Genomic DNA, 17,687 nt, shown 5'->3' on the forward strand with positions numbered 1-17,687 from the left:
AAAGGTGGGTAATACCTATTATTATTGTCTTTTAGACACTGGAGCTTCCATGTCTGTATTAAAGAGTACACCTGATTTACATTGCTATTCCATTGGCTCAGAGAATGTAATGGGAGTGTCAGGGATACCCCAAAGAGTTAAAAAACTTTCCCCAGGAATGGAGTCTGTAGGACCCCTAGAAGTACAACATTCTTTCCTTTTGATGACTCACTCCCCTTTAAATTTGCTGGGGAGGGGCCTTCTATGCAAACTCAGAGCTACAATAACTTGTTCACCAGATGGTTCCTTATAATTGGAAGTACTTGAGGAATCTTTAAAATTACTCCCTGTAATTCTCTCAGAGAGTCAGGAGAGGAAAGAGCATCCCACCTTTGTAATACCTGAAGATATACCAGAGTCTCTTTGGGCTACATCTTCTGATGAAGGCTTACTTAAGTCAGCTGTTCCTGTGCAGATAAAAACTAAATCTAGTCCACTTCCTTCTATTCCTCAGTATCCCCTCTCAAAAGAGGCAATTGAGGGTATTACCCCAGTAAGTAACTCATTAATTGCACAGGAAATAATAATCCTTTGTAAATCTGAATACAACATGCCCATCCTGTCCATTAAAAAACCAGAAAGGGGGCCCGATGGTGTAAAGGATAATTTATAGTTGTGACTTAAAAATCTAAATTAATTGGTCACCAGGGAAAATCCCAAATAATAAAATACCCAAGTCAGCTGGAAATTATGATGATTTTAATTAATATAGAGAGAATGAATTAAGGAGGAGAGAGAGAGAGGAAAGAGTTCATTTAAATTGCTCCAGCTCAGGTTGAGCCAGGCAGAAGTTAAAGGCCTTGGCCAAAGGGGCCTCCCTGAGTCAGTATCCTGTTACCATTGATCAGTTTGGGAATGATTTCCATTCTTATCAATTGGATTCTGTTCTCTCTGTAGTTGAGAAAGAAAATGTCTATCAAGGAACATTGCAATCCCTTCCCCCTCCAGTTTGCTGATATCTTTTTAATCTTGGCTCTGGTGCTGCACTGCATATCATCTACATTGTTCAATTTTACGTAATCAAAATGATCCGCTTTATAGCCTACAATGGCCTTTGTCTCTTGTTGGGTCCTAAATTCTTCCCTAATCCATAGCTGTGATGAGTAAACTAATCTATACAGGCTCCTCTTATTGGCTTAGGTCGGGTATTACCCTCTCTGGCTTAATCCTGCATCCACTTTAAAAGAACATTGGCATAGAGTGTGAAATACTGACCCCTCTGTATGCTCTTCAAAATGGCTTTCCCGTTTCCTGGTAGTTTTTGTCATATGGTAACTTCTCATTCACAAAGTTTAGATCCTTGTATTTATAAAGCATTTGTGTGTCCTGGGCCTGCTCTGTTCCATGGATCTGCCACTCTAGTTCTTTTTTTTTTATTTTAATTTTATTTAGTCAATTTAGAACATTATTCGTTGGTTACAATAATCATATTCTTTCCCTCCCTCCCCTACCCCCACTCTTCTCGTAGCCAATGCACAATTCCACTGGGTATTGCATGTGTCCTTGATTAGAACCTATTTCCATGTTGATGTTTGCACTAGGATGTTCATTTAGATTCTACATCCCCAATCTTAAGTGACCCATTATCATCAGTTTTTTATTTTAAAGTTCTTTTGTTGTCCTTGGTGTTGATTGATGTAATTCTACTGATCCAGTGAACTTCCTCTGTGCAGCATACATATTTGCCAGTTGTCTCACTTTTAATGAAGTCCTGTGTTCTCTAATGACTGTAACAAATAGGATCGTGTATATAAGATTATTGTGTGCATGTGTATAAGGTTTATTCATGTGTGCATGTATGTATCCTACTATGTACATCTTCATGTATGTGTGTATGTACTAAATCGTATTCGTTTATTGTAAGAATATTATAATTATATGGTTTTGGCGATATGGAGATGGAAACTTTTCTTTGGTTGTTGATTTAACCTTATGTTGTTGACCTTAGCAGAGATTTTTTTTATGTTACATGGAGCTATTTATTGTGATTCAGAGTATTGTATATATTTGTGCAGTGCTCATGACTCTCATTGTTCTCATTTATAGAAACAATTTCAGTTATTTCTAGGGCATTTGGCAATTTTTCAGATTCTAGCACATCTCTTCTAGATTTTCTAGCTTTTCTGTTGTTCTATTATCATGGGCATAATGATGTTTCACACGAGAGGCATGGTACCATTGATCTTTGCCTATTACTTTGATGGATGTAGGAGTAGTTAATACTACTTCAAGTGGGCCATTCCATCTAGGATCAGTATATATATCTCTGACAAAATTCTTCACATACACTTTATCACCTGGCTTGATATTGTGCAGTGAGAAGTCAAGTGGTGCCCTTTGAACTAACAATCCTAGATTCATTAGTTCTTCCAACCTATTTTGTATTTCTACTGGATAGGTGTGATAGGGGTGAATGGGGTGCTCAGGGAGGTGTAGTATCTCTGGTATGGAGGGCTTGTCGTGCCCTTCTAGGGCAGCTCTCCAGCCTCTGACCCCCACCTGACACCCAGCTCTCACTGGTGGCTCCCAGTAGCTGCTCGCATGTGGCAGAGGCCACACCCCGGGCAATGGCTTTGACAGGCCGGCCAAACCTTGTGAGGGTAGCCATTGGGTCATCGACCCCTGGTGAACCAGGGCTTTGTTCACCCAGCACGTGAAGACTGCTTTGGCCGAACAGATGGAAGAAACCAATAAGAAGGTTCAACGGCTGAGAGGGCGACACAGCAAAGCACTGCGGAGTGCTCAGGGCGTGATGGAGCACAAAAGACAACACGGCCATCCAATGCAGCTGAGGAAGCCTCCAGGTGTAAAGACCTTTCGTGCCACTGGACCCAGGCTTCCAACGCCGAGAGAGTGGGACTGTCTCTGTGCATCGACTTTTCCACTTAAATCTCATTCACACACACGTATCTTTGTGCACACTCATCTATCCTAACCCCGTCCACCCTCTTCAAGACCTGCGGCGATGGGGGAGTGACAACACAACAGGTGGAGGTGACCACTGGCAGTTGTAGTCACGATCCTGCACGTAGGCGGCCCACGGACCAGTGGTCGCTCGGCCCTGTGGGCAGCAGGGATGTTTGGCAGCATCCTGGGAGACTGAGCAGCCCTCTCTAGGACAGCACTGCTCACCCTAATCAAGGAGGGGACTAGAAAAGGTGTCCCAAACATTGCCTGCCCTACAAACACCCAGTCAGCACACCGCGGCTGGCGGGTCATCCCCTTTAAGCGGTTGAAATCAAAGAAAAACTACAAAGAAACTCCTACTAGGAGCCTGGAACATAGAACATTACTTGACAGAGAGTATACCCCAAGACCTGAGAGAAGAACAGCTCTAATCAGTAAAGAACTGGCGCGATATAACATCGACACCACAGCCTTAAGCGAAACACGCTTACCAGAAGAGGGATCACTCAGTGAACCCACCGCTGGATACACCTTCTTCTGGAAAGGTAGAGCCTCAAATGAAGACAGAATCCACGGTGTTGGCCTGGCCATCAAGACCAGTTTGCTCAAACAGCTGCCAGACTTGCCTGTGGGCATCAGCGAGAGGCTCATGAAGATCCGTTTGCCTCTCAGCAAAGACCGGTATGCCACAATCATCAGCACATATGCCCCAACACTGACCAGCACAGAGGAGACCATCGAACAGTTCTACTCTGACCTGAGTGCCGTCCTGCACTCAGTGCCCACAAATGACAAGCTGATACTACTGGGAGACTTCAACAACCGCGTTGGCCAGGACCATGAAAGATGGAAAGGAGTGCTCGGCAAACACGGCGTGGGCAAAATGAACAACAACAGCCTACTGCTACTCAGCAAATGCTCAGAGTTCGAACTCACCATCACAAACACTGTGTTCAGAATGGCGAACAAATATAAAACAACGTGGATGCACCCACGATCAAAACAGTGGCATCTCATTGACTACATCATTGTACGCCAGCGAGACATCCAGGACGAACAGATCACCAGAGCCATGAGAGGAGCTGAATGCTGGACAGACCACCGATTGGTTAGAGTGACTCTTCAAATGCGCATTGCGCCTCGCCATCCAAAATGCACCCAGACAGTTCGCGCATCTTGCAACATGAGTTGTCTCAGAGATCCACTTTATGTGCAAACATTCCAGTCCTGCCTGGAGGACAAGCTGTCTGTCAAGGGACCACTCACTGGAAACCCAACCAAGAAATGGAACCAGTTCAGAGATGCAGTGACGGAAACATCAAAGGCAGTCCTAGGCCCCAAACAACACAACCACCAGGACTGGTTCAACGAGAACAACACTGCTATTGAAGACCTATTGAACGAAAAGAACAAAACCTTTATGGAGTGGCAAAATAACCCAAACTCTGCTCCTAAAAAGGGCAGATTCAAGTCCCTCCAAGCCATGGCGCAGTGTGAGATCAGGAAAATGCAAGACTTATGGTGGGAAAAAAAGGCAGAAGAAATCCAGTGCTTTGCTGAAACATAAAACTACAATTTTTCAGTGCCCTCAAGACTGTCTATGGGCCATTAAAATCTGCCACCTCCCCCTTGCTATAATGGTGACACTCTCATAAAAGATAAAAAAGGCATCAGCAACAGGTGGAAAGAACACTTCCATCAGCTTCTCAACCGACCCTTTTCAGTCGACCAAAGAGCTCTTGACCAGATCCCCCAAAACCGCACCATCGAATAACTTGAAGTCCCTCCTTCATTAGAAGTCCAAAAGGCCATTCAACAAATGAGTGCAGCAAGGCACCCGGTAAAGACGGGATCCCAACCGAGGTGTACAAGGCCTTAAATGGAAAGGCACTTCAGGCATTCCATATAGTGCTGACCAGCATATGGGAAGAGGAAGACATGCTCCCAGAACTCAGAGATGCCTCCATCGTAGCCCTATACAAGAACAAAGGTGCACGAGCAGCCTGTGACAACTATAGAGGCATCTCACTACTCTCCACTGCTGGAAAGATCCTCGCCTGTGTTATACTCAACAGACTCTTGTCATCTGTCTCAGGGCAGAACCTGCCTGAATCACAATGTGGCTTCCAACCAGATCGCAGCACCATCGACATGGTCTTAATGGTGAGGCAAATGCAGGAAAAATGCCTTGAGCAGAACCTGAGCCTCTACATCGTCTTCATAGACCTGACGAAGGTGTTCGACACAGTGAACAGGGATGCATTGTGGGTGATCCTCAGCAAGCTCGGTTGCCCAGCAAAATTCATCAAACTGATCCAGCTCTTTCATGTCAATATGACAGGGGACGTCCTATCTGGTGGAGAGACTTCCGATCGCTTCAACATCTCCAATGGCGTGAAACAAGGCTGTGTCCTTGCTCCGGTGCTATTCAACCTATGCTTCACCCAAGTATTATGACATGCAGTGATGGATCTAAACCTGGGTGTTTACATCAAATACCATCTGGATGGCTCACTATTCAATCTTTGCCGCCTGACCACAAAAACAAAAACAACAGAGAGACTCATCCTGGAAGCTCTCTTCGCAGATGACTGTGCTCTCATGGCCCACCAAGAAAATCATCTTCAAACCATTGTGGACAGGTTCTCCACTGCAACAAAACTGTTTGGCCTGACTATCAGCCTCAACAAAACAGAGGTGCTGTTCCAATCTGCACCAGGGACGCCAATTAACCATCCGTGCATTACAATCAATGGCACACAGCTTTCCAACATCTGCACTTTCAAGTACCTGGGCAGCACCATCGCCAACCATGGGTCCCTAGATCATAAGATCAATGCTAAGATGCAAAAGGCCAGCCAGGCACTCGGGCGGCTGTGCTCTAAAGTCCTCCAACACAGCAGTGTAAGCCCTGCAGTGAAGCTCAAAGTGTATAATGCAGTGGTCCTCAGCTTGCTCCTGTACAGTTGTGAGACATGGACACTGTACCGGAAGCACATGAAACAGCTGGAGCAATTCCACCAACGTTCTCTCCGATCAATCATGAGGATCCAATGGCAGGACCGAATCACCAACCAGGAAGTCCTCGACAGAGCCAACTCCACCAGTATTGAAGCCATGGTCCTCAAAATCCATCTATGATGGTCTGGACACGTCATCCGCATGGACCCATAGCGAATACCAAGACAAGTATTCTATGGTGAGCTGTCGGCTGGACTCAGGAAGCTAGGTCGACCAAAGAAAAGATACAAGGATCAGCTAAAGTAAAACTTGAAGTGGGCTGGCATTACACCAAAGCAACTAGAACTTGCTGCCTTTGTCCGAAGCAGCTGGCATATCTACATCAGTTATGCCGCCACCACCTTTGAAGACAAACGATGTCAACATCTTGCCACTGCGTGTGAACGCTGACGTCAACTGGCTTCCCATGCTCCATGTGCCACAAACTCTGTGCCTCATTATTTGGACTTCAAAGTCATATGAGGGTACATCAATAGATGAAAACGCACAAAGACAATAGTCATTCTTGGTTACCGAGAGACTACTACTACTACTGGATAGGTGTGAAGCTGGCATTCTCCTCTTAGCATGGATATGTAAGATGATTTAGCTGTTCTTCCACGCCACAACAGTTGTCCATATAGAATTTCTGACAGGGAAATATGCAAGTCTTCTCTGGGTCTGGTTCTAAGGTGGAATAAAGCTAAAGGAAGAACATTAGTCCACTTTAGATGTGTTTGTGCACAGAGTCTTCCTTGGTTGTTTTTAACTCTTTATTCATTCTCTCCACCTGACCAAAACTTTGTGGTCTGTAAACATAATGTAGACTACTTTTAATTCCTAAGTTCTTATATACTTCTTTCAATATCTGCAATGTGAAATGACTTCCCCCTCTGAGTCAATAACATCAGGAATGCCATATCTAGGAATTAGTTCTTTCAGTGGTGTTTTCACTACTAAGGCTGTATTGTTGTTCTTAGCCAGATATGCCTCTATCCATCTGGTCAGACAATCCACTATTACAAATGCATATTTGCATCCCTTGTCACTAGGCATATTAATGCAGTCAATTTGCAAACATTGGAATGGTATATAACTTAAAGGTCTGCCTCCTAATGCTTTGTTCTTGAAATTACATTAATTGAATTTTCTACATATATTACATGCCTAACAAACTCTAATAGTGTTTGTAGATATCCCTGAGCTGTCCAAAATCTCCTAATGTCATCCAACATGGATTGCACTCCGTAATGACTTTTGGAGTGAATCACATTACATATATGTTGATAAAGTATTTTGGGGGCAGTATGGGCTTTCCTCCTTCTGCTAGTCATATTCCTTTCACTAATTTGGCTCCTAGATGTTTTTGCCATGAGTGAATCTCATTTCTGTGGTATGCTTTAGTAATATGCTTTTCCACCAGAGAAAGATTCAGAACACAGAAAGGACCAAATCTGGCTACATATCTCATTGTTATGTCAGCCCTTTGGTTCCCCTGAGATATGTTGTCCTTGCCAGAAGTGTGTGCCTTGCAATGTTTCACAGCTACTTCACTTGGAAAGTCTACTGATGCTATTATGTGGGATATGATATCTTTATATGCAATTTTCTTCCCATCTGATGTTGCAAACCTCTGTTCTTCCATGTATATGCCTTAGTATGCAAGGTTGCAAAAGTGTAACTTGAATCTGCACATGCATTTGCTATTTTGCCTTTTGCCAATTCCAGTGCCTGCATGAGAGCTTTTAATTCAGCACCTCGGGCGCTGACATGACCAGGTCACTACCTGTATGCCTGTGTCCTGTCATTGGTCACTAATGATGCACCTGTGACCCTTTGTCCTCTAAAGATGTATGAGGATCCATCCGTATATAATTCAACTTCTGGGTCACAGAGAGATGTACCTTTTAGGTCATCCCTTGGTTTGTATATCATTTTTATTACTTGGGTGCAGTCATGTAATGGTTCTTCTCCTAAAGGCAAATCAGGAATCAGAGTTGCTGGGTTTAGAGGTGCACATCTTTGAATGGCCAGATTCATCATTTCCTAGCAAAATGATTTCATACTGAGATAGCCTAGCAGATGTGAAAGTATGCATATTCTGTGACCTTAAGAGTTTTTCAATTTGGTGAGCAGAATATACATGTAGCTTACATACCAGTACTATGTCATTTGCTTTTTCCACGATGAGGGCAGCTGCAGTTATACTCCTTAAGCAATGTACCATTCCCTGTGCTACCTTATCTAAGATCATACTATAAAATGCTATAGGTCTTAGATTAAGTCCAAGATATGGTTCTAGCACTCCAGAAGCTATGCCCTGGGCTTCATGAACATATAGATAGAAATCTTTCTCATAATTTCGTATCCCTAATGCTGGGACTGTTAGAATTGCCTGTTTCAACTTTGACAAAGTGTGATGTTCTTTTGTTAATTGCAATGGTTCTTCGACTTCATTCTTTGTCAAGTCTGTTAATCATTTAGATATGTTGGAATACCCTATGACATATTGCTGAGAGAAATCTGCTATTCCAAGGAATGCACTAAGTTGTTTCTTAGTTCTTGGGATTCCTAGCTTTTGGATATCAGCTATTATTTTACTAGAGATTTTCCTGGTTCCCTTTTCCAGGATAAATCCAAAGTACTCAACTTTCAGGAACCCAGTGTAGCTTCTTCCTAGAGACCTTATGTCCACCCTTATACAGCTCTATTAGCTCTTTTAGAATCTTCCAAGCATGTTTTGGGATTGGGTGATGCAAGGAGTAGATCATCAACATAGAGGACCAATTGGTGTGCTTGAATTTAATTGTCTTTAGGTCTCTCTTAAGCAGTTGGGAAAAAATCGATTAACTTTCACAGCAGCCTTGGACTAAATGAGTCCAACAGAGCTTATTTTTTTTCCCAACGAGGGTGCAAAAATATTCTGAGAGTCAGGATGTAATGGAATCATAAAATAGGCATTGCTCAGGTCTATCATGGTGTACCACTGAGCACTGGGTGGTATCTCTGTGATAATATCATTCAGTGATACTGTTATTGTGTGTGTCTTTTTTACAAAGTTGTTGACTGCTCTAAGAACCTCCACAAATCTCCATGAATATGACCCATCAGCATTTTGTTTGTTCTTCTTGATGGCCAAGATTGGGCTGTTAATTCTGACACTGTTGGTCTCAATATGCCTTGCTCCAATAAACTATTGATAATGGAAGTTATGCCTAAAATAGCTTCTTTGCTGAGCTTATATTGAGGTATCTTAGGAGGTGGTCCATCCATGACTTCTATTTTTACTGGTGTTGCTGATTTAATTCTACCCACATCATTTTGGTGTTTAGCAAATACTCCTTGTGGTGTGTCACTGGGAATTTCATACATTGATGTTACTTCTTGCTGCTGTTCAGTTTTTTCCTCTAGTTGTTGCAGAAATAATAATGAATAGTGCTTGAGAGATTGTTTGGGTAGATGTAAATATGTGTTCCCAGATTGTTCACATTGCAAAATTGCTCCTATTTTAAACCAAAATTCATGGCCCAAAAGGTTGTCCGGACATCCAGAAATTAGGAGGAATGTATGGTCAATGGAGAGAGGACATAGTTTTACCATTGTGTTTTTGAGCTCTGGGACCCATTGTCCCAGTAGCTCCTGCCACTGAAACTATACCCTCAATGGTAGTATCTCCTAGGAATGACTTTAGTACAGACATGGAAGCACCAGTATCAATGAGAGCTTTGTATTCCTTCTTTCCCACTTTAATCCAGACATATCGTTCAGGTGTATCAGTTGTTATTGAACCAGTTGTTATATTGTTAATTTGCACTGCCCCTACATCAGCTATTGTCTGTATGGTTGGACTAATTGAAATTTCTTGGCTTAAGTTATTTCCTGACTGTTTCCTGTCAACTGCATCTACTCCATGCCTTTCTATAGTAAGAAATCTTGAATCAGGACCTTGGACAGCTGCCAGTTCATTTTGCGGTGTTAGGTGAGACTTAGGGTCTGCATTTGGAATTTTGGAGAAAGTAAAGCTATTTGAAGATTGAGTATCATTGACAGTTGTTTTTTGCTCTATTCTACCCATGCTTTCCGTTGTTTTTGTTGTATACTGTGAATCTTAAAACTGCTCAAACTCTACCTTAAAACATTTGGTTAAGGTTATCCCCCATTTAAATAATGGAGGTACTTGATCAGGAATGTATTGGGAACTTTAAAATTACTCCACCCATACTGAGACATACTTTAGGGGAAGATGAAGTTACAAAACTCCTTACTGAACAATGAAAAAGTCCCCAACCCATACTTATAGTGAGGCAAAAGCCCTTAAGCTAGGTCTATTTTTTAATCTAATACAAAAGGGTGCTAAGTACCTCTGAAGGTCAAATTAATCACTAAAAGGGCAAGCTTAGCAAAGAGATGTGAAATACTCAGAAGTTTTAATCTACCCAGAGAAGGTGATAACAAGATGTGAATTAAGAAGCTGATAACAAGATGTGAATTAAGAATGGTCAGTCCTTTGGAAAACATCTACTATGATTGGTAGATGTGAAAATTTAGGGGAGGTGACATAGGAGAAAATTCTCTTTAAAAGGAGGTCAGAGGCCTCTGAACTGAGGTCAACTTAGGAAGCTGAATTGGAGGGTCTCTCAGTGGATGAATTAAGTTCAGCATTGAAGCTGAATTGGAGCTCAGACTAATTGGTGTAGTTGGGTCTCAACACTAGAGTTTTGCTTAGAAGGATCTTGTGGTGAGTGATTAAAGACTGACTTAGTTTTCTCTCTTAAAGAGAAAGGCCTAGGCCAAGTAGACCTTAGCCTTCCTATTATTTCCTCTTACTCTGTCTCTTTCCCTTCCCTTAATTCCTTCATTTGTATTAATTAAAATCTCCATAAAACCCAGTTGCCTTGGGTATTTCATATTTGGGAATTTTTCCCATGGCAACCACTTATTTTTAATATAATGAAGATGCTAAAATTATCTTTACAGTTTTGGCAAATTCAAAGTCTTGAACCCACATTTTCGCGGTCAAAATACTCTGGTACTAGAGTTAACATTTCTTGGTTGTGTGGTAGTGTAGTCCTGTCAACCCCTTTCCCAAGTTTACAATTAATAAGATTTGGATTTTCTCCTTTAAATAGCGATGGGTAAAATATTTCTGCTTCTGCATTCAAAATAGTCTTATTTTCCTCCTCCTGAGTTGTCCCTAAATATTCTTTGGTTGTTTCAATTAGTCTTTGTTTGGATTGATTTGGTTCTGTAGGACTCTCAGCTATGTATTTTGTTTCTTCAGTTGTAGGTTTCATTGGATCTATTTTCTTTGCTGTTACTGTATTAAGTTGGTTTAGAGAACTGTGATGTTGCTTTTTCTCTACTGATGTAACCTTATATTGTTGTTGATGTAAGTCTTTGTAACTTTTCATTTTCTGTCCAATCCCTAAACCCAATCTACTTGCAAAGAAATTTTCTAGATATGCTTTAACTTGTTCTTTGGTTTTCTCTTTTCCTGTCAGTAAACTCCATGTATTTGAATTATATATATCTTGTTGTATCTCTGCTCTAACAGTCTGAATCTCTTTTTCCATCTCCATAACTTCTCTCTGCTTTTTACTAATGTTTTGTTCCAACCTTTCTTGTAAAATGCATACAGAACCCAAAATCACATTTGTAGATACCTCCCTTTTGTCACTGTCATCTTTTTTGTAATTTATGTTTTATCCCTCATGTTTCTTCCTCTTCACTATTTTCCATTTGTTTCCCCCGTATGCATTCTGTTCTAATGAAGCAGGGTCCTGGCTTCATGCTGTGTATCTCTGTCCTTTAGCTACAACTTCTGAGTAGTGAGGTTTCTCCCCTTTTTGGATAGCTACCTACATTATTTTTAAATCTGGTGTTTCAGATTCCTTCAATCTGCAGGGATCACAACAGCTCTTATTATTTCTCTCATAGTCCTTATAATATCCTTTATTTTGAGTGTTTGTCTGATATCTCCCATTTCTATCATATCTCTGTTCATATCTTTGTTTTAAGGAACAATTTTTCACGTGACCAATCTTGTTGCAAAGGAAACATTGTCTAGTATCTCTCTGACACCTCTGTTGTGATTGATAATTCTGTCTGGTATTTGTTCTGATAGTATTTAGATATTTAAGTTCTTCAATTTCCCTTTTCAGGGGCTCTGTTGTTTCTTATAATTTTAGCTTCAATTCATCTTTCTCTCTCTTGTTCTTTCTGATTCTCATAGAAATATGTTGCAGTATCTCTTAAGTCAACAATGGTCATAGAATCAAATTTTGGGAAGAAGTTTCTGAAAAAAATTTCTCATTTGATGATTGCACCCTTTTAAGAACTGCCTACAGACATGAGCTACAGACTCTTGGGAATCCTGGATAATTCCCAAGATTGACTCCACGTTTTCCATTAATTTGTCAATAAAGCTAGCTGGGTGTTCGTTCTTGTTCTGAGTCATTCTGTCCAATTTACTCCAAGCATTGGATCTGTCACAAAATGATTTGATGACTTGTAGGAGGTCTTCTCTGCAGCTTTTTAAGTATAAGAAATTTGCTGGTCTCACAAAGTCAAACATCTTCTCATGTGCCCTAGGCCAGTCCGTCAGATTGTCATCTTTTCTAATCTTCTCTACAATTGTCTCTGTGAGGACTTAATACTTCCCCCATAATTAACTCCACATCTTCAAAATCAGGCTTATATACTTTGAATTCCCTCTTTAGTACCTTAATACATTTGTGGGGTTCAGAAATAAATTTTGGGGATCTCTTCTTCAGAGATTCCAGATCTTGTGTAGTGAAGGATTTGTATATCTTTGTATGTAGGACCCCAGAACCATCAGTTAGCCTGGCTACATCACAAAGAGACATTAATTTTGTGTGCCCCTATGACTTCAGATGTTGTGGTGTTCTCTGGCTTGCTAACTGATTTGGAATTGTCAACTACAGTATCTTCATTCATTGAATCTTTAACCTTGTCTGTATTACTACTCATTTTGTCTTTGTAACATCTTCCTTTTGTTTCTCCAGCCCCCTTATCACTATCCTTATCTTTGTTCTTCTTAGCTAAATATTCATTGTGAATCTCTGTTAGGATAGGAATCTGTCTAACTAAATCTTCCAGCTTGTTATCAATTATGAAGACTTGAGCTTGTTTCTTTGGCAAGATCATTCTCATTACAGTCTTTACATAAGTCAAGGTCTGAATGGCTGCCATGAGGATAGCATATACTTGGGTTACTGTCTGCCAAATAACTGAGTTGTTGAAAGGTTTGATAGTCATGAAGGAGGTGGTATTCAAAATCAGCTCAATAGTATCCATTACTACAGATGTTACAGTGTTATATATTAAGACAGTAAGTCCAATATATACCCCAAATCATGATAACAGAAGCCCAAAATAGTAAATGCCACATATTATCTTTTTTTCTATTGATATTTTCACTTGAACCCCAAAGATAGCTACACTTGTTCAGGGGTTTCAACGGTCACCCCCTTGCAGTTGACTAAGATGGATTCTTTTTGAAACTGGGGTGACAAAACTGTATTAGTGGGGGATCAGGAACCAAAATTTGACAGGTAACTGGGAGGGAGGGAACAGATAAAGAGAAACACCACTTCCCTCCCAGGCAGAGCTGTCCCAGAGAAAATGGAGTTGGAACTCTGTCCAGAGCTGAAGAGTAAGAGAAAATCCCCTTTAATCTGGTTTCTATTCTCTTCTCTAGATAATTTTATCTGTGATACCCTTAGTACATTGAAGAAAAGATGTCTAATTCTTTAAGTTATGGGATCTATTTATTAGTTGATAAATCTGGAGTGATAGGTTAGGGAAGAGGGAAACAGGAAGTCCCTATTCTATTTTCCACCTAAAGTTTCTTCAGGGGTTGAGGCTCAGGTCTAGGGACCTGAGTCTCAGAAGACCTTAGGATCTTTGTGGAGTCAGGATGATGTAATTTCCTGGGATAGAGATACAGCTTTTGAAGGAAAATCTTTGGGATGGATAGTCTCTATCCACCACTTATAAAGAAAGATGGTTAATCTGGGTCTCTTCAGATCACCGAGGGATTGTAACAAGATAAGATCAGCAAGGTTGCTCCTTTCCTTCTCAGTTCAGAAGGACAAGAAGAATATTTTTTCCAACTGTCCACCTGCTTTTTTTAGCTTGAGATTCCAGTCTCATCCCCTGTTGATAGACAAAGTTCTATTTTCTTTTTGCATGACATTTCATTGTAAATTCCAGTCTTTGCAATATATTGTTACTGTCTCTCGTTCACACTCCCATGGCCCTTCCTGTCATTGACTCATTTTCCCCGAGCCCCGTCTCTCTCTACCTGACTCTATTAATCCTCCTTGGTGTTTTCACAAATGGTAATAGTTCTCCAAGATGACCAGAGAATGAACTCTTGATGACTGAGTTCAACCCAGCTGGGCCAGGCCCTAAGCTTGGCCTCAAGCCTTACACCAACACTGACTCTTGAGAACAAGGTCTGTATCCAGTTTGATAATATAAAAAATCTTTATAGATGTCTCTCTTCTAGTAAGGAAAGGTACTTCCCAAAAAGTCCAAAGGTTTCCCTTCAACCTCACTACTAGATTTGTTATCAGCAGTATCAGGAGAGTTCTTGGTTACCTTCTTTCCTCTCAGCTCCAAGAAGCAAAAAGTCCCTTCACTTGGCCAGTGCTCCTTCAAATCCTCACCCCACATTTTGAAATCTCTTGTCTCAGCATTCCTAGCATGTGGCCAGGCACAGCCTGATCTCTGCAAAACCAACTTCTGACTTAAACCCATTTCTCTATCATTTCCATCCTAACACTAGCCAAGAGCAATTATTTGTTTCAAATTGTTTAGATCTAGATTTAATTGCATAGAAAGTGTTTTATAGTTGTGTTCATATAATTCATTTGTCTTGGCAGATATTCCTAAATATTTTATATTGTTTAGAGTAATTTTATGTTCTCTCTCTCCTGCTGCTGAGTTTTGTTGGAAATATATAGAAATGCTGATGAAGTATGTGGGTATATCTTGTACCCTGAAATGTTACTACAGTTAATTATTTCCACTAGCTTTTTAGTTGATTTTCTGGGACTCTTTAAGTATACCATCATATCATCTGCAAAGAATGATAGTTTAGCCTCATCATTGCCTACTTTAATCCTTTTAATTTTTCTTCTTTAATTATTACTGCTAGCATTTCTAGTACAATATTGAAAAAAAAAGAGGTGATAATGGGCAGCTCTGCTTCACTCCCATCTTTTTAGGAAGGCTTCTAACTTGTCCCCATTGCAGATGATACTTGCTGATGGTTTCATAATCATGTGATTTCTGTTGGTTTGATTATTGATATGGTCAATATGTGGATGATTTTCCCAATATTAAACCATCCTTGCATTTCTGGTATAAGTCCCACCTGATCATAGGGAATAATCCTCATGATCACTTGCTGGAGCCTTTTTGCTAGTATTCTATTTAAAATTTTTGCATCTATATTAATTAAGAATGTTGGTCTGTAGTGTTCTTTCTTGATTTTTTGTCTGCCTGGCTTTGGAATCAGTACCATATTTGTGTCATGAAAGGAATTTGGTCAAACTCCTTGCTAAGAAAAAATCCCCCAGGCCAGATGGATTCACAAGTGAATTCTATCAAACATTTAAAGAGGAACCAATCCCAATACTATACAAATTATCTGACAAAATAAGTAAAGAAGTTTCACCCTTTCCCCTACTTGTCTCTGGGTCTTATCAAAATGGTTGCTGCTACCTTCTGAATACCAATCCTGATCTTCCCCACTGAGTACCCAAAGAATGAGGCAGGCCCATCCCCATTTCTGAAATTATGAATTCACAGTGGCCTGGGATGGAGGTCGTATCATCAGGCCTCTAAGAGCTGGGGGGAGAGATAGTGAGCTGGTACAGGAGATGTGTGAAGGGAAAAGTGTGACTCAGTGGTAAAATTGGGGATGTGCCCCATAGCATTTGGGATGTGAATGTGAATAGTCCGTAGCTAGTTCTAGGAGAGAGACATGTTCCAGATTGCCTCAGAAGATGCTCAGCATGAGGAAGGAATTGGAGAATGAGGCTCAAAGGAAAGAGGAGCCAGCAGACGTCTGGGGCCTTCAGGCTTCCTGGCTCAGACTTGCCTGGGCCACGCACCTAAGGTGCCAGGAGCCATCAAAGACTACGCTGTTTGACACAGTCAAACCATGTGGAAACCAGGGACTGCAAAGCAGCCCCCAGGAAGGATGGAAACACCCACTGAAACCCCACCAAGTGACTTTCCTTATTAACATCCCCTTATTATTGGAATTGCTATGATTATTATTCTTACTTGGCCCCAGGAAAAATAGATGAAAGCAACATGCTCTCAGGGTTAATACAGATGTCCCACTCTGTCCCCCCAGGATATTACCAGGAGAGCCCACTTACAAAATTAAACCTAAGGCTTCGTATATACCCACTTATATAGGACAATCTTGTCTAGGCATAAAAACTTCTGGCAAATCTGTGCTCTGAATTCCCCAACCTATATCTGGGTCATGTTGATCCTACCCTCTGATCCTGCACTTAGCTACAATGTTTCATTGACTATCTCCCTAGGCTTCCTGTCTGTTGTTAGGTTCCATGGAAACATGTATGTTGAGAATGAAACTGTGTGCCAAGTAGATGTGTGATCATGAGGCTATAAAATAAAGCCAGGCCTCAGCCAAGGCAGAGCAGTTTATCCTGTGAAACTGCAGGTCGATTGTGAAAGCTGTGTCCCATCCAAGATTCCGCCGACACTGTCCCACCTCCAAGACCCCATCCTCTGTGGGAGGCTGGCCCACCCCACAGCACTGAGGAGTTGGTTTCCACAAGGAAGTGATCGATCTCAGCTCCTGAGTGTCTCACTTACATCCAGCCCACTCTAGGCGGGTCTTCCCAAACCTAAGAGCCCCACTCTGCCCAGCCTCTGAAGCCCCATGATGGGCCCTTTCCTCCAATGGTACCCTAGGTCATGTAACATTTAAAAGAGTGGTTTGCATAAACTGTGACCGCGAAAATATGGTTTCAAGACAGTGTCTTGAGTTAAATCAAAAATAAAGTGGTTGCCATAGGAAAAATTCCCAAATATGAAATACCCAAGTCAGCTGGGTTTTATGGAGATTTTAATTAATACAAATTAAGGAATTAATAAAAGGGAGAGAGAGTAAAAGGAAATAATGAGAAAAGGGATAGGCCAGCCTAGGCCAGCTTTGGCTTAAGCCTTAAGAGAGAGATCAGTCAGTCTTTAATCTACTCACCACAAGATTTGTCCCAAGCAAGATTCTAGTGTTCAGAGAGACCCACCAGTTTAGTTCCTGAGCTCCACTTCAGCTTCCAAGGCTGAGTTCCTCTTCAGAGGCCTTCTGATTCTCCTTTTAAAGAGAATTTTCTCCTATGTCACCTCCCCTAAGTTCTCACATCTACCAATCACAGTAGATGTTTTCCAAAGGACAGACCATTCTTAATTCACACCTTCTTTAGTTCTCAACTTCTCTGGATAGACTAAAACTTCTGAGTAAGTTCACACCCTTTTCCCCTTGCAAGTTTTCAAGTTGCCTGACTTTTATAGGTACTTAGCACCTTTTTGTATTAGATCTAAAAATAGACTTAGCTTAAGGCTTTTTAGCTTTACTTTAAGTATGGATTAAGTACTTTTCATTGTTCAGTAAATAGTTTACAACTTTATCTTCCCCTAAAGTATGCTTAAGTATGGGTGGAGTAGAGGTC

Source organism: Monodelphis domestica, chromosome 1, assembly GCF_027887165.1.
Source record: "Monodelphis domestica isolate mMonDom1 chromosome 1, mMonDom1.pri, whole genome shotgun sequence".
Taxonomy (NCBI): domain Eukaryota; kingdom Metazoa; phylum Chordata; class Mammalia; order Didelphimorphia; family Didelphidae; genus Monodelphis; species Monodelphis domestica.